Source organism: Misgurnus anguillicaudatus, chromosome 20 (genome assembly GCF_027580225.2).
Source record: "Misgurnus anguillicaudatus chromosome 20, ASM2758022v2, whole genome shotgun sequence".
In the NCBI taxonomy this organism is placed as follows: Eukaryota; Metazoa; Chordata; class Actinopteri; order Cypriniformes; family Cobitidae; genus Misgurnus; species Misgurnus anguillicaudatus.
The window spans coordinates 19,139,842-19,166,005 of NC_073356.2; the positions used below are offsets into that span (position 1 = coordinate 19,139,842).

The window sequence follows — 26,164 nt, forward strand, 5'->3', positions numbered from 1 at the left end:
ATATGTCAAAAACATTAATTGACCCCAATATCACTGTCATTATTTTAATCTCTACACAAACATTAGTTTAATACTGCAGGTTTTGATACACATAGTCATAGCCTAGTGGTTAGAGGGTTGGACTTGTAACCCGAAAGTTGCCAGTTCCAGTTTCCGTCTCTGCCGGCAGGTTGCGACTGTGATGTCCTTGAACAAGGCACATTAAACCCAATTGCTCCCCGGGCACTGAAGGAATAGCTGCCCACTGCTCCGTGTGTGTTCACCATTTACTGGGATGGGTTAAATGCAGAGGTCACATTTTTGAGTATGCGCTGCATACTTGGCAAGCATGTCACACTTACACTGCACAGACAACATTATATTGTATAACAGGTTTCTTTCTAGTTTATTATTTTAATGACAACCACAGTTTAATGTAATGTGGCAATAAAAAGGAAGAATGTCATTGTACAGGTATCTATACATATGAAAATAAAGGCTTTAAACTTCAAATGCATTTTTCATTTGCATATTTAAGAGAGAATATTTAAAAGAATTTCTTTGATTCCTTTAAAAACACTCTTTCATTTTAGGGAAGAAAAGGAAACAGCAAGATTTATAATCTTAAAATGTAAGTAATTTGATAAAAATAGAAAATAACCTACCAAGGATGATAGAAAAGAAACAGTTTTGTTACTGTATTTGCATATAGCCATGGTATTTGTAGTAAACAAATAGGCAATCAATCAGCTTTACTGCAAGTTTATTAACAGCATTGTCCTTTCCGAGAAGTTCTAAGCAGGAACTAAAAAGAAGTATCAACATTGTAAGATGTTATAGTATTATTCATTCAAATAAAAGTCATACAGTACATGTCAAAGCGATAAGATTGATGTTCTGGTTGTAGTTAGCTTCACTACATTTAAGGTTTAGCTGGTTGAGGTGGCTAAATATGGAGCCGATTCCAGTAAGAAAATCAGGAGAGGAATCTTTGAACAAGATGTTTAATGTCAATCCAATTTATGCATCTTCATATGCAGCTGATATGATATGAAATACAATGCAGTGGTCTACAAAGAATCAAGAGAAATAATTACAAATAATCACCATTCTCAGATTAACATTAACATTGTAAATCTGTATGACCAGATTATCACCTACCAGCATCCAAAACTGTCAGAAGTTGAGCTACAAAACATAAGCTGTTACTAATGAAAAATACAAATTATGGCCCTGATGCTTAACTTTAACTTAAAATTGTGTTACAATTAGAAAACGTGTTATTTGTTATATGTTATGTTGTTTTAAGCTAGTAAACAAATGTTTTTTTTAATGCAATTTAATTTTTATTTAGTTTGCAGTAGAAATCTTGCTCTGGAATAGATACAATGATAGACCAGTCTGACACAAGCCCCAAGCTCAAATTTAAAGCTACCTAACAAAACTCTGGTTAATTTTGGTGCGTTAGTTTGTCAAATGTGAAAAGGAAGGCAGTGGTGTTCCTCTCAGTAGACTTTATCCCTCTCTACAGGCTCTTGCAGTTAATTTCTATCATGCTACCATATCACACTGCATCTGGTCAGGATGCTCTCAATGTAATAGCAGGTCCTTTAGCTTTCCTAGAAGAATATAAAGACAAAATACAGAATAATTATGTTAACTATTCGTAAAATCACATAGCACACAATATAAATTAAACAAGTTTCAGACATTAATAAAAGAGATGATATAAAACTGATAAATGTGTAAATAAAATATGAAAAACAACTTGAATTAACACTATTATATATAGTTATAAACAGTATGTTTGCTGCCTGAAAATAAAACACACACACACACAAGACGTTTGGTTAGACGTTCAATAAGCTATTATTAGCACAAAAACCTCCCATAGAAACACACGTGTACACACACACACACACACACGTTATTTTTACTTGTTTTAATGAAGAATGTGGTATTTATTGTCCTCCTAGAACACTATCTAGTGACATTTGTGTAACTAAGCCAGCTAACACAGCGTTTCGCAGTTTGTTATGTGTTTCGTCGAGTTGTTTGAGTCTATGGGCTAATAATAATGGAAAGGCTAAAAAAATATGCAATTAGGATATTAAAATAAACAAGAAAAACTTACATTTGATCGATGTAAACTCACAAAAGCTCCACGGACGAATTGAATGTAAACCGAAAACACTTCTCAGACCGGTGCATCACTTTTTGTGACCCCCCTGAAACACTTCCGTTGTGTTGTGAGATTTGGAACGCGTTTCTGTTTTTGGTCGTGTTGTGGGAATTTGCGGCGCGTTTCTGTGTTTGGATGTGTTGTGGGATTTGGAGCGCGTTTCTGTTTTTGGTCGTGTTGTGGGAATTTGCGGCGCGTTTCTGTGTTTGGATGTGTTGCGATATCTGCAGCGCATGTGTTGTCAAACTGATGAAGATGTTTTCTTGATTTGCTGGTGTTTTTTCTATTTGCATGTGTTTTCTTTCATTGCAAGGCAGTGACCCCTGACGGCCACCGTAGTTATTATTGTAATGTGTCATCGTAACAATGTTTTTGTATGTTTGGTAAGCCTATAAGCTATATTGTGATTATAAATTAGCCTTAGATCTCATAAAAATGGTGCTGTTATTGCACCATATATGGTAGTTGGATATATATCATGAAATCCAATGATTATACTTTGATATTTGTCTAAATAGCCATCGTAACACCATGATACTTTCTGATGTTTTTTTGTTAGTTAATAAGATTTTCCTCTAGATGTTTTACACAGCAGTCTAATGAATTGTATATAACTGGCATTTAATATCTCACGTCTTGAAATGCTAACTTGATTTCATGTTGTAGACAGCAGAAGTGCACTGAGCTGAGACAGATTTTCCACTTGTTCTGAAGTGACCTATTAACCCTCCTTGATGCTGTAAGCCAAGGCTTTTACCTGCTTTAAGCAGTAGTGTCAGATTTTCAATATTCTGTCACTAATGCCTACACAATCAATTTCTCAAACACCATCCACACAAAGTTAGGCCACTGAAGACTAGCATCTCACAGTTTAAGGGACATTTAATGAAATTTGGAAAGTATGGCTGAGAGATTGTCATTGTTATTGACTTTTGGTCTGTCACGCGGTCTGTAAAGTCGTGAAGAACAACAACGAATGAAATAATTTATGCCTTGTGATGTGGCTTTGTCTTTGTGAAGTCCAAAATCTGATTTATTCCATTATGGGTGAAGCAAATTCAGTTTGAGGCAAACTGTGTGTTGTGAAAATTGCATTGTTGAAAAGAAAAAGTCAATGTGTTTGCTGCCTGAATTTGGGTGTTTTCAATGTGGAAAAGAAGGAAATTAATAAATCACTGTTTTGTTGCTGCCTAAATTGCCTGTCTGTGATTGCGAAACAGCGGGTGGTAATTTTCAGGAAATAAGACTTCTTGGCATTAAAGGTTTGATTTCCTACTGATTTTTGCTTGTTGCCAGACCACTTTTTACAACCTTAGTAATAAAATGGAGAAGAAAATGCAGGGTCCAGACAAGAAAATGAAGGGCGCATATAAGAAATGCAATGTGCAGAAGAAGAAATGTATAGTATAAAATAGAAAATGCAGACTGCCTCAGGTGAAACTAAAAAATTCAACAGGTGTCAGAATTCTTATTGACAGGCAGTCTGGATTAGACAAATGTGTGTAGGGTCAGGTTTTTCTAAAAGGTTTGTTTAAGATAGGTTTAAGGGTATGGGTTTAGAGTATAGAAAATATATTTAGCTTAACATTAAAACAACAGATGTCAATAGATGACAGTCCCCACAATGGCTTAAAAAAACAAATGTGTTTGGTTCCGGTTTTGCAACCAGTGGTCCACACAAGGACAATTAATTTCCTACATGTTTTAAAAAATGCTGTGTGTGCGTGTGCATTTGTACATCATGCCCATATACACTCTTAGAACAACAACACAGTGTTAATTCTGTGACAACACACTAAATGCGTTGTTCCAGAATCCACCAATCTCTGTGTTATTATTGAAACAACACTTTTTGTGTTAAAAACATAAATTGTGTTTTATTTTGACGCAAAATCAACACAAAATGACACATATTGTGTTAAAATGACACATAATATGTTAGAAGCTTAACACAAAACGATTAACACATCTTTTCTAAGAGTGTACTCATGATATGGTGATTTGGTTTTTTTTCCTATATGTAGCATTTTATAAGTGTGTGTCCCTTCCTTTAACGGTGCAATTTGTAAGATATTTGCAGTAAAATGTCCAAAAACCACTAGGCCAGTGTTATATATTTTGTCCAGCTGATTACTATCAATATCTGTAATGTTTTCAACTACTTGTAAACCGTGAGAAAATTTCCATTCAAAACATTGACACGGGGCAGTGCAGTCTCTTGTCAATGACGTTAATATCCATGTGACCCTTTGTCACCGCCTTTACTGATGTAAAAACCACATGACAACAGTGGTCGAGTTCGAAAAAATAAAATGGCGGCCAAGAAAGCGACTGGAACACAAATTTAGTGTAAATAAAGGTATATTTGAAGAGTTTGGTTCCAAAACGCAATAAATGCCATTTTTGAAAAAAATTAGTTACTATCAGTATTTGAAAAGTAAATTCTTAATTTTACGCAAAATCCAATATCCGCCGTATTATTCTGTCATCTTTTCTCCCTTTTTTCCCAAAATGCAATAAACGCCACTCCCCCTTTTCTACAGAATGCTATAAATCCACTCCACAGATTACAGCGCACCATTCACGCAATGTAAACAGACAATGGCGGCGCGTTGAGTACACGGAATCCTAGTTTTCCACATCTAATATGTACTTCTTGATCACCAAACAAACAAAAACAAAATAATACTTAAATAGCATTGTTAAACCTGTGATGGTTTTCTGTGACGGGAAAGAAACGTAAGCCATCAACATCTAGAGGCACTCGGGAGACAGGTGCTTGTTTGCCCGGGCCGACAGCATCAAGTTTCTGTCATGATAATACATTGACCCCAGGGGATCTTATAAAAAACTTTCCATAATTTTACTCAAAGTCAACCATATTTATATTTTTAATTAGTATGTACAACTAGTCAACTAAATGAATATAACATGGCAAAGATGAATGCACATTTTTATAGGCGATTGATTCAATAGATTCATAGCATTTTTAATAAAAACTTGTCATGGATTTATTGCATTTTGTGAAAAAAAGAATCAGTTTCTATAATAAATCTTTGAAAATCAAATTATGGATTTGAATTTTTTATGTTTTTATAACCTAAAGATGCTATGTGAAGATGCTAAGTTTGTAACAGAAAATAGTGGTTTTCATCTTGTCACTTTCTTGGTATAGAAAACACGTTTTTGCCGAAATTTGCCAAAATTGATTTATTGCGTTTTGGAAGCAAACTCTTCATTTTCACTTTTTACACATTTTAATTGCATTTCTAGCAAGAAATTAGTATTGTAGTTTTCAAATATGTGATTAGTTATGACAAAAGGCACTCTCTGTTTATATTTCAAACACGCTGCCTTTGAAGTGCGTCCGAAAGCCTTTCTCTGAGCTGCCTTCATGCCTCCGAAGTCATTTCCTCATGAGGCAGCGAAGCAACAAGTCACTGCCTTAGTTTTAAGATGCAGCCAGTGTCGTGGACAAATGCGGAACTATGCGTTAGCGCCTGTCGGGCTACGCGCTTGCTTATGGACTTATGGATTACTCTTTACCGTCTGCCGCTGGTTGTTTCAGCAAAGACAGCTCCCGTAAGCGTACGGGCCAACCAAACGACCCAAGAAGAGTTTGAAACAAAATGAGAGTAAGAATCAGGATCAATTTGGTGTTGCATTATCTGGATAGAGAGAGCTTCACGACAACATTTAACTAGACAGCAATTCTGATCCTGCTTGTGTTTTACGCGATGGGTGAGTTGTTTTGATTCGTAACCCTTCAAAAAACGTATGCTAATATATTGATCACAACATTAGTGAGTAGATTGTAATCAGCGCATCTTCCCGCGGACGATATGCACATCAAGAGGTATTGTACAGCAATATAAATGGTCATTTTAAGACACTTCCCAATAAGATTTGTACTGTCAATACATTATGTGAAAAATCATTGTAGATTGTAAGTTGAAAACTTAATTCTGTGCTGTGTTAACCATCGAATTTGGACTAATACTGTAACATCTATGACTAACAATTTCGTTTTGAACATCACATATAAACTTACATAATGAAATAAACAATGTCATGAAACGCAACATTTATAAGACTTGATTACCTTATCCATCAACGTGATTTCTCGTTCGCGTCTGATTGATGGCCATCAGTGGTTGACTTAAAGACTACAAATCCCATAATTCCACGCTGCTTCAGAGCATCATTAAACAACGTCATTGTTATTAACTTGATCTGGCGCCATGTAGCGGCGCAGATAATACAAATTGCATCTTTAATATTCGAGTAACACTTGACAATAAAGTTGTATTTGTTAACATTGGTAACATGGTATTAACTAACATGATCAAACAATGAACAATAAAGTTTTCAGCATTTATTAAAAGGGACATTTGACAAGACTTTTTTAAAATGTCAAATAAATCTTTGGTGTCCCCAGAGTGCGTATGTGAAGTTTTAGCCCAAAATAGCATATAGATAATTTATTATAGCATGTTCAAATTGCCACTTTGTAGGTGTGAGCAAAAATGTGCAATTTTGTGTCCTTTTAAATGCAAATGAGTTCATCTATGCACTAAATGGCAGTGTCGTGGTTGCATAGTGCAGATTGAGGGGCGGTAATATCCCCTTCTGACATCACAAGGGGAGCCAAATTTCAATGAGCCATTTTTTCACATGCTTGCAGAGAATGGTTTACCAAAACTAAGTTGCTGGGATGATCTTTTCACGTTTCGATAAAAGCACTGGGGACCTAATTATAGCACTTTAACATGGAAAAAGTCAGATTTTCATAATATGGCATCATTAAATAAGGGATCACACTGAAGGGGCTTATTTTACGATAAAAACCGTCTGCCTGTACATGATCCTACTTATTACATCGCTATTTACCTCATAAGTAGGGCAAGGGGCATTAAATATTGATTTGATATATTTTATTTGCTCTTTATGTGAAACTAGTACAGACCTTCTCGTTTACTTTCGGTTTTAAGATAAGACAAGATGTTCAAATGTCAATGTATTTAGATAAATTATTTGTAAATATAATGTCATATATGTTATTAAAAGACATATTTATATTCATTTTTGTGTAATATTAAACTGTTCCTATCAAAATTATTTGCTGCATCCAGGTTGCTGTGTTTTATTAGTTTTGAGCGGTTGATCTCTGGAAACAACCAACATGTTGCGATTGGCAGAATCAAGCATTCCAACGAGCCATGTAATGGTTAACAAATACAACCTTGTTGTAAAGTGTTAGCAAAACTTTATAATGCAGTTGCTTTGACACCTTAAAGGTTAAAAATAAATATAACAAGGTGTGCTTCTAGCCTACAGATATAACTATCTTCTATCATAAACTCAGTTGTGCACACGTGTTATGTAAATCGCAGAATGATCCTCCTGAATATTGAAATACTGTAAAAATCTGCTCTCTTACATGTGCCTGAGATCAAAGTAGCTCTGGTGGAGCATGTTGATATTCATTAAAGATCCTCTTTGCCAGGACTGAGCTGTACAGACTTTCAGTAAAGTGGCCTAAAATTGCAACATAATTGGGCCATCTTGGAGAGTGAGGCTAAACATTCATTCCCTATCTCCCAAAAGACAAGGACTCTCTCTCTCCGGGTACCTGTCTTTCTTTATATCAATTCCTAGTTAATTTGGCATTGCAGTTCTGCTCAGTAGAAACAGCAACTACCTACCTGAAGTAGTACCTACCTGAGGTACAGTTGACAGTTTGGGTGTACTGGGACTCGATGTGGGAACAAAATCTGGGATCTCTCGCTTATCACAGAGTGGGAAAGTGATGCGAGAGGTGAGACAAACAATGAACGGGACAGTGTACTTTAAGATGGTCTAGACTTGTTTCTGTTCAATGTCCAATGAAAAGGTGTTTAATGAGAACTCAAGGAGAGAAAAAGAAAGGAGAAGATGGTAGACTAGAAAAATTGAATGTGAAGTGTAAGATGAGTTTGGAATATAAAACTGGTAGGGTATTAAATAATAATCTTCTTCGTGTTTAGAATGGCTGTATGCCACAAGCACATTGAAGGATTTGGTAAAGGATCCACTGCAATTCACCGGATGTAATGTAACTGAAACTCATAAACTACACAACACACATATGGTGCTTTTTCATTGCATAGTACCCCACGGTTTGGTTTGGGTCTGGTCGGGTCAGCTCACCTCACTTTGGCTTGGTTTTTGGCTTTTCCATCAAGTTTAGTAACACTTCAGAGTGGGAGGGATTATAGGCGTGTCGTTATATTTGCGCTGCCTACTGTTGTGACATCATACAAGTGAGAGCGTCGTTGTACTGTACGTTCCCATACATTCATTTATTTGTCAGTTCACCACAAAATTAAAATTGACCACCACAAATAGATGTTTGCACATCGCGTTTATCACTACCTCTATCTCACATGACAGATTCTGTACAAACACCCATGGCGTCAGTCGACGCGCTCCGCTGAGCCGCATTTAAGTTGCATTTAAGCATATAAGCGGACGTGCGTGTTGCGAATGTGCCACCACAAACTGTTTGTCTGGTATGGTGTTCCTGATTGTCAACCTGTGGATGTTTTTCACTGCTTAAAGGCAGTTTGGAAACTTACAGCAAAGAACAGATGACAACAGGTTTGCTCGAGACAACGCAAGCTAGCATGAAGGTAAAGCTAATCTTTACATTATAGCGATGACGCTGGTAGTGAAGATTCTCTCAGACCAATCAGTGATCTACAGTGTTTTCGCATCACGTTTTTGGTATTAGCTCGGGTCGCTTGGAACCCCAGCAGAGGTGGTACTAAAAAAAGTATTGGGTACTATGTACTGAACCCAGTGGAAAAGCCCCCAAAAGTGAGCTGACCCGACATGGCACAAATCAAACCGTGAGGTATTATGCAATGGAAAAGCACCAATACACTAACAGAAAGAAGGCATGAAGCAAGCATAAATATTTAAAATCAGGACACACCTGTGTCCATGAGCATAACACACACACACACACACACACACACATTTGTAGCTATTACATTCACATGCAAACTCATAGTATTACATCATGTTTAGCTCTTACCTCAGTCACTGAACCAAAAACCTGCACCTGACTGTATTGCCACGTGTTTTGAGAATAAGCACATCTCCCATCTATTCAACTACAAACACCTTTTGCTCATTTTTCTTCCTGCATTTACCTCTGTGTCTGCATACTTCAATAATGCATGAGAGAGAGAGAGAGAGAGAGAGAGAGAGAGAGAGAGAGAGAGAGAGAGAGAGAGAGAACAACACATGTTGTACTTTTTTCACCACCTTTTTATTTAATTCATAACCATTTTTCACAGTATCTGTACTTGAAAGCTTTGCCAATTTTGTAATCCTTTGTAGTCGGGCCAAAAAAGCTTAATTAACTCCCTTTTCACTTGTGTTCTGTAGTGATGAATAATTTCTATACTATGCCCTTTAGCACAAAGTCTGTCTCCTTATACTGACAGTGGATTGGTCAAGAAAGCCACGTGGAGGTCATATTAAAATGTTATTGCCCTGGACGAACAATAAGAGTTTCTCACCCCCTCTAACAACACCCCAAATCTCCAGGAACTTTTTTTATTGCTTATGTAATGTAGAATGTAATTCAAGCAGAGTCAGTTCTGTAATAAAAGATAGCCTCGTGGATGCAATGCAGTTCAAGGATGGAGCCTGACCTACATTAATGTCAAGCAGTACATGCGGTGAATGGGAGATGAGCTGAGCTCTGTACGTGCCAGAAACTTTTTTTTCTCTTCTCAGTGTTAAATTAGCATTGTAATTATGTTTTAGGTCTGAATATATGTATTCAAGGTCAAGTGGATCATGGCAGTGTGTGTACAGTATATTGTCCATTGCTCACCAAACTGCATTAAAACCAGTGGCCGTGTTCTCTTCTCAGCTTGGAAAACATTAAAGATGTTCACACCGTTGTATATAGTGTGCGCTTATAATATTTGAAAATTAAACTCCATACATCAAGCGTGTAAGAGTCAGCATTTTATATACTGTATTTCCCCCGTCAACAATTGGTACATCCTGCTCGGCCTCATGGGAAATCCCTATGGTTTAGCTGACCCCTAATTAAAAAGACTCTGCAGTCTCTCATTAGTGCCCTGCAAAACAAAGGAGAGTCAAAGCCAAAGATATTGATCGCATTAGCATAAAAACCCGCAGTGGCAGGTGAGCTGAACTGATCTACACAGCAGCCGAGCGCAAGCAGCAGATCCAACGCAGGGTTACAACCTACCTTTGGCTCCATGAAAATTACATTATTACAGTCACCTGTGTTATTATTGAATAGGCTGTGGGTTAGTGATGAAAGGATAGTGTAATATTCAAAGATACGCTATTTCTACTCTCTGTTCTCTTATTCACGGTTCTTTCTCTATTATGTAAGAGCATAAATCATGGTCAGATCTTCAGCAGTGGTGTGGTAAAAGGGTTGCCACCTATTTAACACAAAGAGCTATTTTTAATTTTTTCTTATTAATCTTTATTTTAGTGTTAAGCTTACCTGCCTACACAGTTCCTTTTAATTTCTGCTTGTGCTATATATTCATCTACATAACAAAATATATACTAGCATTAATAAGACACATGGAATCAATATTTACATTTACTATATGCATTTGGCAGACAGTGCATTCAACATATATACAGCAGGTGAAATAAGTATTGAATACGTCATTGTTTTTCTCAGTAAATATATTTCCAAAGGTGCTATTGACATGAAATTTTGGTAACACTTTACTTGAAGGGGTGTTCATAAACATGACATGACACGTGCCATGAACATGAAGGATATTTTATGCACGTTTATGACAACTGTCATTAAGTGTCATTCGTTCAATTATGTCATTTTTAATGCAAAGATGACATTGTTTGAGATGTCTTTTTTATGACAACATGACATTGAGCAATATATCATAACTTGTCATTTCAACTTGACATTACCAAGATAACATAACTGACCACTTTTTACCAGTGATACAAATTGAATTTGTCATTAAAATATCATTAAGTGTTAATACTCTATCATATAGTTTTATAACAGCTTTATGAATATTTTTCTTGACCTCAACTACAGTGGTCCAAATTAGTTTGTAATTAAAATGTCATTAAGTATTAATACTTTTTTAAATAGTTTTATAACAATGCCATGAATATTCTTCAGTTCATATATTTTTTTAAAGTTTCCTCCATGTGTTTAACAAATACAATAAATCATTCAATAATAATAATAATAATAATAAAAATAATAATAATTCATTTTATAATTTCTTCTTTGTCAGAAACTTTCAGAACCCTCTGTGTGAGGAAGAACAAGTTCTGTAAGTTGTCAGTTTGTTATGGATTGTGCACATACATAAAGTTAAGAATAATATTTTGATGTGTATGTTGAATTTTGTTATGGTATTTAAAATTATTTGACAGTATTAACACTTGATGATATTTAAATTACAGTATAATGTAAGGTTAACCCATAAAGCTAGGTAGTTTCATAAGTTTGATAATTATTCTGCTATGTAAAGTTTATGACAAATTTATGACAAGTTATGATGTATTGTTTTATGTCAAGTTGTCAAAACAAAGAAATTTTAAAACAATGTCATCTTTGCATTAAAAATGACTTTATTGAACGAATGACACCTAACGACAGTTGTCAAATACGTGCATAAAATCTCCTTCATGTTCATGACACATGTCATGATTCAACCCTATATCACAAAATTATGTACCTATAGGCACGTATGGACCAACGTGACAATGTCACGTTTCGCCGCGTTTGAGCGTGAGCATGTCACGCTTTTCTGTTTCACTGTCACTTATTGGTTACTCAACTTTTTGTCCTATTTTCAAACCATTTGGTTTAGGGTTAGATTTGGTGCTTGCATTAGTATGTCACTTTAAGTATTGGTTTATAAAAAAAAGATACAAGAGTTATTATTTTATAATTTCTAAACTTTAACCAAATGTCGCCTGACGTTGGGGTTTGAGTTGGGTCTGGGTAGGGTGTCATTTTATGTAAATCTAACCCTAAACCGAAGCAACAATGGTAAGAAATTAGGACAAAAAAGTTGAGTAACCAATACGTGACAGTGACACAAAAAGAAAAGCGTGACAGCTCACGCTCAAACGCGGCGAAACGTGACATTGTCACGTTGGTCCATATGTGCCTATAGGTACATAATTCCGTGATATTGGGTTGCATGATTATGAAGGTGTCATGTAAGGCTTATGAACACCCCTTCAAGTAAAGTGTTATCAAAATTTTCACCAGGTGTTGGTAACTACCCAAGTGTCCATTCATACAAAGGAAACAAAATTAAGTAATATGTAATAATGTGAAATGACATAGGGAAAACTTATTGAACAAATGAAGAAAGGGTGGTGCAAAATGGCATAGAGAGCAAAGACTACAGGTGAAACTATCAGCAAAAAAAGCAATCCAGTCAGTGCAAATTAATATCAGCTGGTTCAGTCCCAAATGATGGCCTACAAAAAGGTCTCATTGCCAAGGTGTCCCACAAGACACATCTCATGATGGGTAAAAGCAAAGAGCTGTCTTAAGACCTTTGCATCCTAATTGTTGCAAAACATAATGATGGCATTGGTTGTAGGTGCATTTCAAAGCTTCTGAATGTTCCAGTGAGCACTGTTGGGGCGGTAAAACGAGTGAAAAGACAATCCTTTCTCGCTGTATTTCATAAACAAGTATATTCCCTCGGAATTGAACCCATGACCTTTTGTGCTGCTAACACAATGCTTACCATTTAAGGTACAGGAACAATTTTATGCGAGTAATTATGCTTTAATTTTAACAGCATCGACCACCTTGTTCTACACCACTTTTACTGTACATACATGCTTATTTAATCCATAATAATCTTTCGAAACATCTGCATCATAAGCCTTTCCATGCATCGAACAGGTCCGCAGTTTATGCTGTGATAAAGAAAGCGGTCATATTTCAAGTCTAACATGTTTACCAGTGGGACAGATAGATGTCAATCTCATTTTCAGTCTTTATGAAACCGTGAGACTAGGTAAGTGGTTCGGGGCTGTTTATTGCTTCTCATTACCCAAAGGAAAAGGGGCTGAGCCGCTAAACAGATTTAGGAAAGTACCAGTAGCTGTATTTAAAGCTGAAGCCGTAAAAGATTGGTAATCTGCAGCAGATGCGCACAGTTTGTGAACCGTAGCAATGTGATAGCAGAAAGGAATAGGAAAGAGAAAGTTTGTCCTTTATTACAGTCTGCAACTTTTAAGGACAAACTTAAAAAAAAAAATGGGAGAATAAAGAAAAATGAACCAGTTGAAAGTTAGAGGTCAGAAACAAGAAGGGCAGATTTTTTTCTCTGCCATTTTGAATTAAAGTTAAAATCTAGTGGCAAAAATGATAAGGAAGGCAAAAGAAGAATAGGATGTTAATTCAACATTTGTAATGCAAAAAAACTCTCCCATAACACCCAAGGGAACACAAATGCCAAACCTCCTCTCGATTTGCTGAGCACCCATCTGCACACGCTGATGATTACCAAACGTTGGTAACAAGCACATGAATTCTTCATCGTTTTTCTGGAGTTTATTTTTCATAGGAAGCACACGGCCTGTATTTATTTATCGGTCTGGCTAGTGGCTAAACTCATATTTGAAACAAATACCTTGTTGGAAATAAAATGTTTTGGTTTGCTAAAGACGATGGGAGACGGATCACTACTATACGAAGAGAGGTTTTGCAGACAGGCAAGAATTCAAGGATCTGTAGTTAACATTGTATACACCCATTTTACACAGTATTGTTAGCTTAGTGTTTGCTTGTCTACTTTGGAAAGACTGAAGTCTACTAAAAAGCCGTTTGTTTACGTTATTGCAGTTGAAACTGTCTATAATCAGATTCGGAGTAAACTTGTGGCAGCACAAATGTCTTTTGTGACCTATATTCTTTGATTGCTGTCGCCTTTCTCGAACAATGCAAAAGTTGTGTTCTAGTTATTCTGAATCTATGCAGTCATGAATCAATGGGAGCTGCTTCAAGTTTCCCTTTCATCTATTACTGCTACATCAGTTTCTGCTCCCTTTCTTCTTTTCCACTGTTATAATGTAAACCATCCATTGTGCTTCCTCATATTAACTGCTTCTAACTTTTATACGACTCAGGTCCATTAGAGCATCGAGCCGGGATTGCATTAAATGAATCACAGTGCCAAATGCAAACCCCACAGTTTGGTTGCAAGGAAAGCATTGTAATGAGGTTAAACAGTGTGCTTGAGGTTCCCTTTAGACTATCGTGCATGGTCCATTACCATGACTCATCGTCCCTCAGCTTTCTTTAAACCCCATCATGCATTCTGAAAACAGTTCGAAGGTACCTGGAAGATTTAGATAGACAATTAAGCCTTGACCCCAGCTTTATTTTCTTCCTTTATTTTAACTTCCTCTTCCTGTCTCCTACTTTCCAGCCTGGAAACACATTATAGGCTGATTGTCTGATTCATGTGCGATTTCCCATCTTTGGCACATTAGACAGTCATTGCAGCCAGGGAAATGCTTTGAGTGTTGAAAGAGACAATGTTTCCCTCGACAGCGTGTAAGCAAAATAAGAGTGTAGGATAAAAATACAAACAAGCATTGATGTTTTGTAATTTAATCTGGTGCTCTCTCTCTTTCTCTTCAGATTGCTGAGTGGAATCTGTTTGCAGACAGCAGTAGCGTGCAGTGTGTGTACAGTGAAGACGCCGTTTCCCTCCGCTGATAATGAAGCACCATTTCCACATGAGGAGGCAGTGAGTATTTCATCTCCGACTTCAGCCACATCCGCACGCCGCGCTGTTAATTCCCTCGGTTTGGGTTTAAAAGATACCTCTCCCTCGCTTTATGGAAAGCCGTTCTCGATTTCAATCTTCTAGCAAATGCCTGGCTGGGATTACACAAATGTCATTGTAATGCCCTCAGAAAACCTCACCTCAAAGGTTTCCGTTCATCCAATGCTCTTTGAAACTGTTCTTTTCATTCTTGCTGTGTTTGATGTGCACTTTTTCCATCCTTTTCAAAAAAACATAAAAACTGTTTGGCGTACAAAAAAGATACAAAACTGTACCTGGCGTGGTACCCTCAAAGGTTTATTTTTGTATCCTTATGGGTATACAACACATTGAAATGCTGTACGTTTGGGGTACAATAATATATCCCAAGGACCTATTGTGTACCTTAAAGAACAATTTTGTAACAGTTAAATTTTAGGGGTACAAAACAGTTAAATGTACCTTTAAAGGTAAACCGTAGATCCTTACACTGTAAAAAAAAGCTGCATGGTGTTAAAACAACTTGGTTTTGCAAGTAAATTTAACCTACTTTTTTAAGTTTGGATCCGTGAATAGTGACATAACTTAAAAAAACAAGTAAAAAAAAACAAGTTGAAATGGTTTAACTTTTTTTCTAAGTAGCATAAAAATATATGTTGATTTGGAAAAAAATGCTGCATTTTTTCTGTACAGTAATATCCCCAAAAGATACAACATTATATACGGCTGGTTTCTCAGACAGGGATTAGCTTAAACCAGGACTAGGCATTAGTTTAATTATGTAATATAACTAGTGTAAGTGCTATAACTGGGTCCCCAGTGCTTCTATCAACCTAGAAAATGTGAAAAAGATCAAAAGTTCTGGTAAACTATTCTCTTCAAGCATGTGAAAAAATAGGTCATTGAAATGTGGCTCCCCCTGTGATGTCAGAAGGGGATAATACTGCCCCTTAATCTGGACTATCCAACCCAGACACTGTCATTTAGTGCAGATATCAGCTCATTTGCATTTTAAAGGACAAACACAAAAACAGCACAACAGCACACCAAGAAAGTGGCAATTTTAACATGTTTTAACATGTTATAATAAATTATCTATATGGTATTGTATTATATTTTATATTTATTTAAAATCTTAAAAAAAACATGCTTTACTAAAAACATTACTTGTGTGCATTTTGAGGCAAAACAAAGGGTATGGATGTGTTTTAAGATATGTCAGTGCAAGTTGTTTCAGTTTGGACAGCACTTATTTTAGTCTAGGACTAGTCTAATCCCTGTCCAGGAAATCGCCCCATTATGTTTCACTCTAAACACAAACAGTGCTAAATAGCACTAAAAGTGGTTCTTGGCTCATAATCATAGAGGGACCATTTTAAGTGCTATATAGCACCTATGAAGTACCTGTGTGGCACCTGTATAGAACCATATTGTGCTATAACCATATATGGTGCTATAGTGGTGCTATATGACCCCCGTATGGTTCTTCATGCTTCACTGGTGCTATAAAGCAGTAAAAACGGTTCCTCTATGATTACAAGCAAAGAACCACTTTTAGTGCTATTTAGCACTGTTTGTTTTTAGAGTGAAACATAATGAGGGCGGTGTGTAGGCTATAATGTACCTGTAAAGGTACAAAACCTTGGGGGAACCACCCCAGTGTACCTTTTTTGGCAATACTTCATTTAATGGTCCATGTTACTTGAAGAAAATTAGGGTGGGGTGTGGTTTTGTGGTTGGACATAAGGGACAGTGGTGGACAGTGGCTTGACTAAGGTTTGAGCATTATTCAACTGTGGCCTGTCAATTATTCATGAAACTGACATAAAACCACAAGAAACTGCTGCCTTTTCTATGAAATTCACAGTTTGAGAGCAGATAGAAAATAAAATGATATAATGTAAAGATATAAGTCTATATGTTAACTGCATGTTTCTTATTCATTATTAATGGAGATAATACAGGACCGCCCTCACGTAAGGCACAAATGTAATGCACCATTACAAAAAATGTGCAAATAAACAAGTTCCTGTAGGCAGGCTTATTTCACAAATACCTTTAAAGCTGGAATTCGTTCGCTTTTACAACTCCATTGCCTTCATAAAACTTTAAATAGACTGCAAACTAAAAGAAGATAGCAAAGTTTTTAGACTTATAAAAACATACATATGGGGGAACCCTTAATTTACTTTATATATCCCAGTTAGTTGAACATTGAATATTTGGAATTTTTAAGAAATTGTAGTATATCTTGTCTGGTTATGTTGTTTTCTTTGAAGGGACGTCAGGTAAGTCTTCTATATTTTTTCATGTAAGAAAAGCACACTTACTCAAACGCACTCTTTTGGCTATTATGCTTCACTCAAGTGTTTCTGTATGACAGCTTTTCATCAGATTCTGCACTGGTTGATGTGCTGTGCTTCAATGGCAGAGCATGACGTTCGTGCAGACGTTAATACGGGTCGGTGAGAGGATGCTGCTATCATTTTTCTCTTCACAATTTTTCTAGGTACATGATTCGTTAATGTAGCACTGCGTGTTTCCTGTCCTTTATTGCTTTTGTTACAGGCCGCTTTTTGTCATTTGTCTGTTGTAGAAACATAGAGACCAACCTGGATGAGAAATGTATCCTCATTAGCTGATGCTTGTAGGTGCATTGCTGTGGCCATGCTCAGTCTCACCTCTGCTGTTGTCTCCAGTCAAATACATGTCATAGTGATCAGACCTGGAGAATACAGAAAGGACCTTTTAACATTTTAGGGACAATGTACAAGCAGTCAGTCTTTATGGTAAAATTAACCCTGATCGGTGATCAGGACTTCAGTGTAGATTTGGTGTGCGGTGGTAACTCTGGAAAATTAGACTGCTGTATGGAGTGTGTTTAGCATTCTAGAGAGCCGTGCAATAAGCTACTGTTATACCTTTAACAAAGCTTTGAATTCATGTAATATAACTGAAGATCTTGCCATAGTTTGGCCCAGTTTGCTTTACTGTCTAGAAAAAATTCAAACTATTTCCTACTACAGTATATTAAGATATTTTGATTGAATTTTCGAATCTTTTACCTTTATTCAGAAAGGACAGTACATAGTGACTAGAGATAGATTGGGTGGTATTGGGATGACTGTGGATCACAACACACTTGGGTCAAACTTGGGTCCCTTGTGGGTACATGGACCTAAATACAATCCTATTCATGAATATCAGCTGACGGCGATCACATCTCAAACTTGTCTTCCACCATTTTGAGTACCTGAAGTGGTCACAAAAGAACTAGAAGCTATGCCTTCAATATGTTGTGAGCTTCAAAATCGCTATTTTTACAACACTAAGAAGGTGCGACACAACATGATACTTTGCTCGAAGTATCACCTGTGTCTCTACACGTGAACTTGAGCATTGAGAACATTGTTTGTGTACACAGAGTTTACTAAAAAGAAAGGTTTTGAACAACTGACTTTGGTGGTTTTGGTGTCCGCTCGCAGCCATCTTGCCAGTCAAAATGTATCAATCTCCGAATGCGACGTAAGGAGGGAGGAGAGTAAAGATGGGTATGTCCTAAAGCATAGTTCCATATAAATGCACAGATAATTTGTTTGTTTTGTCGCAAGTGAAAAACAATATTGACCTTCTAGTTGAAAAGGAGTCTCATATGAGATACAGGCCTAGTCCACACGGACACGGGTATTTTTATAACCGTGAGATTTTTCACGCGGTTCGGCCGTTCGTCCACACGAAACCGCAGTATCAGGGCACTGAAACCGAGCATATTTGAAAACCCCGGCCAGGGTGAGCTTTTTAAGAAACCCCGGTTACAGTGGTGTCGTGTAGAGAGTAAAACGGGGGGTTTTGCCTTGCAACGTCAGAGTATGCGTCATTATCCGCTGTGTTTGACATCAAGATTGTGTGCCGCTGACTGCTTTGTTGATCATTCTGTGCAATGGCGGATGTATCTTGCTAATAATAACTGTGCTAACAGGGCTTCTAACATGTATACAGATAGATGCTCAGTTATCTCACTATTTTGCGGAACACAATTTGGGTTATATCCCCGCCTGCTGGTGTGGCATGCTCTTGACAGCGCTTGATAGCGTGCTTTTGCTTTATCGTGTGGATGGATATTTAATTTAAACCGAGCATGTGTGGACAGGATTTTTTTTTTAGGGAAATATCTGGTTATAAATATACCCGTGTCCGTGTGGACTAGACCTCATTCATTCGCATTCGAAAATTGATTCTTTATGTCTGGCAAGGATGGCGAGCGGACACCATAACAGCCAAAGTCAGTTGTTCAAAACCTTTCTTTTTAGTAAACTCTGTGTACACAAACAATGTTCTCAATGCTCACGTTTGTGTGTAGAGATCCAGGTGATACTTGAGCAAAGTTTCATGTTGTTCATGTCGCACCTTCTTAGTGTTGTAAAAATACTGGTAGTTCGGTAGCAGCAGACAGGGCTGGAAGAACGCATCAGGGAACAAGTAAGCATCACACCCTAACCAAACCAGATGTTTTGTTTTGAGTAGCGTTTCTTTTCATGACAGTCGAGTTGCGAAATGTTGTCTTTCGTAGTCATTTCCCGTATCCGTAAGAATCATAGACAGTAAAAGATAAGAAATCCGTAAATCGTAGCAAGCTAGCCAATGCTCGTCAGTAGCCTACTGGTACTCAGTAGGTACTCAAGATGGCGGCAGGCAACTGGAATGACGTAAAAGTCACATGACTGATATTCATTAATTCGGGCAGCTACATGCATCACAGCGCCCCCTTATGTGTGGTTCAGTTTCTTTATTTTTACATTTTGAATCATGATTCGCAATGTTTCTAGTTGCATCTTTAGTGATTTTGCAACTCTTTTATTATGTCTTGTCCAACTAATTTTATTTTTGCACTCAGATGGTTTTGCAGCAAAATTTGGTAAATACCAGCCTGATCTCACAAATTTTTTTGCATATTTTAGATGGTTAATTCATATGAATTTGTACAAAATAAAACGTGCAAAAACTTACGATTCTCATGAAAAAAACAACAACAATGAAACCAAACCCCTAACCCCGCACCTAACCCTAATGTCACAGGGTTCAAGGCAAATTGTACAAAAACTTACGGATGTGGTTGTATGAATGAATACGAATTAGCCAACTCATAAAATATGTACGGATTCTCGTGAGATAGCTTGTAAATACCAATGAAATCCCTTGTTTATATTATTTTTTGTGACATTTGTGAAAATAAGGCATTTCAATTACTGACTAACAACCTTTTTGTTTTAATTAAATTAAAATTGAACCTAAACATAAGAGCCTGGTAAAAAATGCCAAGTTACATAAACACTTGTTTATTTGCAGATTTTCACATACCCCCAACAACTATTCAAATTTGGTGTTTGTTGGAACATTTGGAAAATTGAAACATTTGGAAATTATCTGTATACAGGATGAAGAAACCTTTAGCATAAATATTTTGGGGGACTTATAAAACCTCTGTACCCAGAAAGAGTACAGTTGAGCACTCTGGATGAAAGTTGGATTTTGTAACGTACATCAGATTCCCAATAAGCAGACTATCTGTGGCTGACTGACATCACATTTCTGTGCTGTGTCATTGTGTAGGGTTATTTGTCAAATGAGCTGTTGTGATATAGAGGATTGCAGTAAATATCTGGTGCTAGCTGCCCCCATTTTGGGATTGAACCGGCTACCTTTATGTTGCCACGCCTTTTCTTTAACCACAGAATGGTTTGTTTGTTCCTCTGTGCTCAAAAATCAATTTGAAACACTTTGCAGCACGGCTTTAAAAAGAGATTCATCTATCCAGGTCACTCTATACTGCACAATGGTCATCAAACACCAGCACTCAATTTAAAAACAGCTTTATGAGATATCCTTGTGTTGTTGTTTTTTAAAAGATGTTTACCGTATCTCCTTCAAGAATGGACGTCAGCTTTCAATTTTTTTTCTGAAGTTTTTTTTCCAGACATACATGATCATAAATTACTTTATAAGCATTGGAAGTCCTAGTGTTTAATTATTGGAGGCATTATTTTCTTTTTATATAGCTTGCTGTAATGCCCACACATTAAAAATGTCACTCAGCATGTGGCAAAATGCTTTGGCTTTTAGATATAAATACAGCACATTCGAAAGTGTTTTGAAGCTCTTTAATATTGGTATGTATAAAACAAGAGCAATAATATTCTAATGTTTCTTAGTATTTTAGTCTTGTTTTCAGTAGAAATATAAAAAATAGGTATATAGTAGAACATGTTTCTTGAATTAAGTCTTTAAGAAAAAAGTAAACTTATTTCAAGATTTTTTTTCTCACCCCCTTGTTTAAGCACAAATCCACTTAAATTGTTTTTTTTTTTGTCTAAAAACTAGACTTATTTTCTTAGGTCATTTTGCTCATCGAGATTAATTTAAGAATTTTTAGATATTTGTATTAAAAATAAGACAAAAATACTAAGTAAGAAAGTCATTTTTTGCAGGGTACACATACTGTACAAGATGTACAGTTTAAAAAAAAACTAGTAGGTACTTCATCTAATTCAGTATGTACTGTCACAGTATGCAATTTTGAACGCATCAACTTGTGTCTTCTCAGTTATGAGCTTTTTGAAATGTTCAGATAAAGTAGTTATTTTTAAGGTCCGAATGTGGTTTGAGTATTCACATTTTGGACCCTGTTTACACCTGTATTTAGTGCTGTCCACTTTTGATCTGATCTCCTGACAAGGTGTAAAATGGTCTCTGTAGTGCCACGTCAAAATGCAGGATTTATGCGTTTTGTCAAACACGGTCCCTCGGCTAACATTCACAATCTCTTCACTTGCCCAGACAAACAGATATTACATCTGACCTTCATGACTCCGGAATGCCACGGGAGCATTTTGACCTTATGTGTCCGATTGCTGTCCGCTTCTGATGAAAGACATGTTCCTGTACCAGAGTTACAAATCAGATGATGGGAAGACATGATTCAGCAGTCATATCTGCAATGCAGAAGAACATTTAGGCATAATGCTGATAAATTATGTTTGTTTTATTTTTAATTATTTGTTTTTTTCCCTTATTGACGTTTGAATTGCAATCTTAGTGCCTCCATTTAGATTTATTCAATGTGGTTAATTATGTAATTGACTGCTGGCACCTCAGTTGATTATATTAACCAAATAGATTATATATATTGTCAAACCAAGAACACATTGTGCTGTGCAGTGATACAGTGTGATCTTCAGAAACATTCTGGTTTGAATTTAAGACACATATAATTATTTCAGATTTATTGATCCGTACGGATCATGACCCACGGTTCCGCTCGTATGCGATTTGTGGATTTAAAACGCAAATTTAAGTAGGCAAAGTTTATCATTTGCATTCAAATAATTATCATTTGTTTCAAAGGCTTGCAAATGTCAACATTCAAGTGATTTTAAACAATTTAACCGCAAAAAGGCAGTAAAGCGAGCAGATTTTTGTACGCAAAGACGCACATGCAGTCCGTTCCAGTGGTGCATACACGGAGAGACGGGTTTCAAAAAGCAAGCGAACATAAAATCTTTCTGTTATTGACAGGGCACATACAAACAAAATGATCTCCACAGTATTATTTTTTAATAAGTGTGTATGTATAGATTACAGTCAGAAACCAGTATGTGCTTATTTGTTCTTAAAGAGACAGTAACCTCAATTAACCTACTTTAATCTGTGTCATTAATGTTAATCAAACAACCCAAGACAAAGAGAAAATCACATCTGTAGCTCTAAAAAAATAATAATTATATTTAATTTATACAATAAATACAGTGTTATGATTCATTTAATTTGATTTCTCTACCTATTGCTAATTTCAGACCTTAGTTAGGGCTCAGTCACACCAAAAGCGCTTTAAACGCTTGCAAACGCAAGGCGCGACGCACTGCCTTTTTTTAAAAAAAAGCAGTGCAGCGCGGCTTTTCATATTGCTAAGCAACCACCGAGTCAGCTGTCTTGTCAATCAAATATTGAAGCGTGAGCGCTCTTTTGCTGTTAACTGTCATATTAGCAGAAACTTTAAAAAGAGGGCGCTTGCTCTGACCTTGTTTGAGGATAAGAGGAGCACAAACACGCAGGAGAGAGTGAGCGAGTGGAGTCCGGTTCTTCAAAGCAACTGTAAACTTCCCTCGCCACAACGTAAGGCCCGCCTCTCCCCTCATTCGATTGGACAATGGAAGACGCGAATGACGTCAGGCGCTCCTCCGCTCTCAGCGCTCCTTCAAAAACGCGTGCGCGGCAGGCGGCAGAAAACCGCAAGGCGCTCGGCGCGCATAAACAGCGCGCAAACGCGCCCTGCCCATAGAATATCATTCAAAAAAGGCGCCTGCAACTGCCATAAACGCTTTTGGTGTGACTGAGCCCTTAATGTGCAACTTTGTTCTTTTTTATAAATATTTGTAATTTTTTTATTTGTTTTTAGATTTTCCCACCCCTTTTTTTGCTGATCCAAAAAATAATCAGATCCATGCCTCAAAAACTGTTATGTGATCTGTCACACCCCGAATAAAGAAAGGAAAGTTTTTCACATGGTCCGAAAGAGATGACAGGAGTCAACCCAAAATAATCTTGTACAAGCGCATGACATAGGTTAATGAGAGAAGGTGTCTCTGTAAATACTCTTGCTCTTAAGGGCTTGACATCAGATGTTTCAGTGCATGCAGAAGGTTGCATGGATTGCCATGGAAGGAATATTATTGGCTAACAGAGGTTCAAAGCAGTGCTGAATATCTCGCCATTATACACGTTGCTCGTTATGTGGAAAACTTGAGTCATCTTTGGTAATGAGTCCTTTTGTGTTGCTTTTTATGCAGAATGACCAGAGCAGGAAATGAGAGAAGGCTGATGAATGCAGTGAAGACCCAAAAATAAAAGGACATATAGTCATTAAAGACAAAGCAGCCATACAGTATAAATGCAAGAGACAGAAATCCAGTTGCCAACACACAAGACTTTATCAAGACAAAGAGTATTCATAATATGCCTAATTGCATAGCCTTTGATTCAGGTGTGAGGTAACTATGGTGACAGTAATTAGAAATATGATGAAAATGCCCTCTACTGACTAACATCTGTGTCTAGAGTACACAAGTGGATATGGGAGTCTCTTGAACTCTTAAAGCAAAAGGCCATGCGAGGTGTGAATGATCACCTTGGTTACAAGGCAAAATAATGCTGGTCAAAGGAAAAATGCTGAGTGGTTCCCAAGACAACTGACCTCAGGTCAGAAAAAAGATGTGGACTTGAGTGCATATACATATATGCACAGTATATATCATCTGTGTCCGTATATATATGTAGAAAAAAAATATCATTCCATTCCTTAAATAGTTGCCATATAGACCTTGGAAATTATTTTTTATTAAATGAGTACAATAGATCAAATGATTTGTTAGCATTACAAACACCCATCACATCACTGTACCAAAAATAGATGTGTCATATCAGTTATATCCACAGAAGTTAATTATAATGATGTTTGCAAAAGGTGTTAAAAGTAGCATTTTTGACAACATGCATGAACTATCATGCTGCTCTTCTGCTAACATCACTTACATCAACCTTAATATATTCACGATAGTGTGAAGCAATGATTTAAATTTAGACTGATGTACAACTGGCTCATATCTTAAAATGAGACCAATGCTTTAGCATACAAAACATGATGTACTGTAACACACATGCACACTTACATAAGGACAAACTCATCTTTGGTTTATTGTGATACCGTGTGTCTCAATTCGTTCCCTAGCTCCCGAGGTCGTGAATCAGTATATCGTGTACACAGGTTCGGGCACTGGTAAGGACCCTACACTCTAAAAACAAACGGTGCTATATAGCACCAAAACTGTTGCTTTGGATCGTAACCATAGAAGAACCATTTTTAGTGCCATATAGCACCGGTGAAGCACCTGTGTAGCACCTGTGTAGAACCATATAGGGGCCATATAGCACCACTATAGCACCACATATGGTTCTACAAAGCACTATATGGTTCTACACAGGTGCTTCACCGGTGCTATATGGCACTAAAAATGGTTCTTCTATGATTACGAGCAAAGAACCACTTTTGGTGCTGTATAGCACCGTTTGTTGCTCACTTCACATTGGGACAATGTTCACTTATTTTTCTGTCACGTGGCTGCTTAAGCGCGTTGTAAAACTGAAAATTCTTCATAAAAAATAAACACAATTGTCTGAAAAATAACTAAAAAATAAAATGCAATCCGCTTAAATAGAGGCCAATTTTACTAAGGTCATATTAGTACTGGACCAAATGTCTGCAGTGCCTTCCCTAAATTTGGAATTGCTGTTTTGGGAATGTATGTTTTACATGGCTGTTCATACTGCTTATCAAAGTTTTGCAGCATTTCTTTAAATGCTGTTTTTCCACTGTATTAAATGGCTATGGCTTTCACGTTTGACTGTCAGTTAAGGATCGCCATCTTATACTGTCTTGTTTATACAGGCGCTGCAGCTCCCCCTTGTGTTTGTTAAAGAGATGTGAAATCATTGCGGTGATCTGAAATCATCGCGATGAGTTCAAACTATGATTATTTAATCATTGTGACAGCCCTACTCATGCCAAGGTTGTATTGTGTATGCTTTCCATGTTTCTAGGACCGTTATAGCCTACAGTATAAGAAAAACAGACATTTATGAATGAATGCATTAGTGAGCACTCTAAATCTGTTGGGATTGTGAATGTGTCTTTATTTACCGTCATAACTCATTAGACAAATACACTTACACATGCTTTATGTATGATAATAGGTAAAGCATCAGCTTTTAGTTTTTTGCTGCGTCAGTTGAATCATCTGGGCTTTATTTCTCCCTTCTCTGTTGTTGGAAAACAACTTATTTCTTCTCCATTGGCATACAGATGCGGAGAGAGAGAGAACCCTGAGATGTCCTTAATGAAAATGGCTTTACTTGGGCGAGCAGGAGCAAATGCAGGAGTATTGATTGTATTCCCTTATTATCATCCCTTCAGCTTGGCTTATCTGTGACAAGCAAGAGCGAAGACCTGGCCTCGCAAATATTTTTCTCATTGTTTCTATCGTTTTCATTGATTTCTTGTGGGAGAATAAACTTAGGTGTAATATTCTGTAACTCTTAGATAAGCATTGTGATAAAAGTT

The 26,164-nt window shown here is 36.8% G+C and overlaps 1 protein-coding gene and 1 long non-coding RNA gene across 2 annotated transcripts in view; one reads left to right on the forward strand and one right to left on the reverse strand.

Annotated features, from left to right (window-relative positions):
• Positions 1–26,164, forward strand: part of dlgap3 (discs, large (Drosophila) homolog-associated protein 3) — a 177,188-nt gene that overhangs the window by 98,577 nt on the left and 52,447 nt on the right. Inside the window, exon 2 of the mRNA XM_055219804.2 lies at positions 14,868–14,976. The gene's annotated coding sequence lies outside the window, so the exon portion shown is untranslated. The remainder of the gene's footprint in view (positions 1–14,867; positions 14,977–26,164) is intronic.
• Positions 968–2,486, reverse strand: LOC141351457 (uncharacterized). Its single transcript, XR_012359719.1, has 2 exons — positions 2,114–2,486; positions 968–1,598 (listed from the first exon to the last, which is right to left on the reverse strand). It is a non-coding gene; the product is annotated as an uncharacterized lncRNA (long non-coding RNA).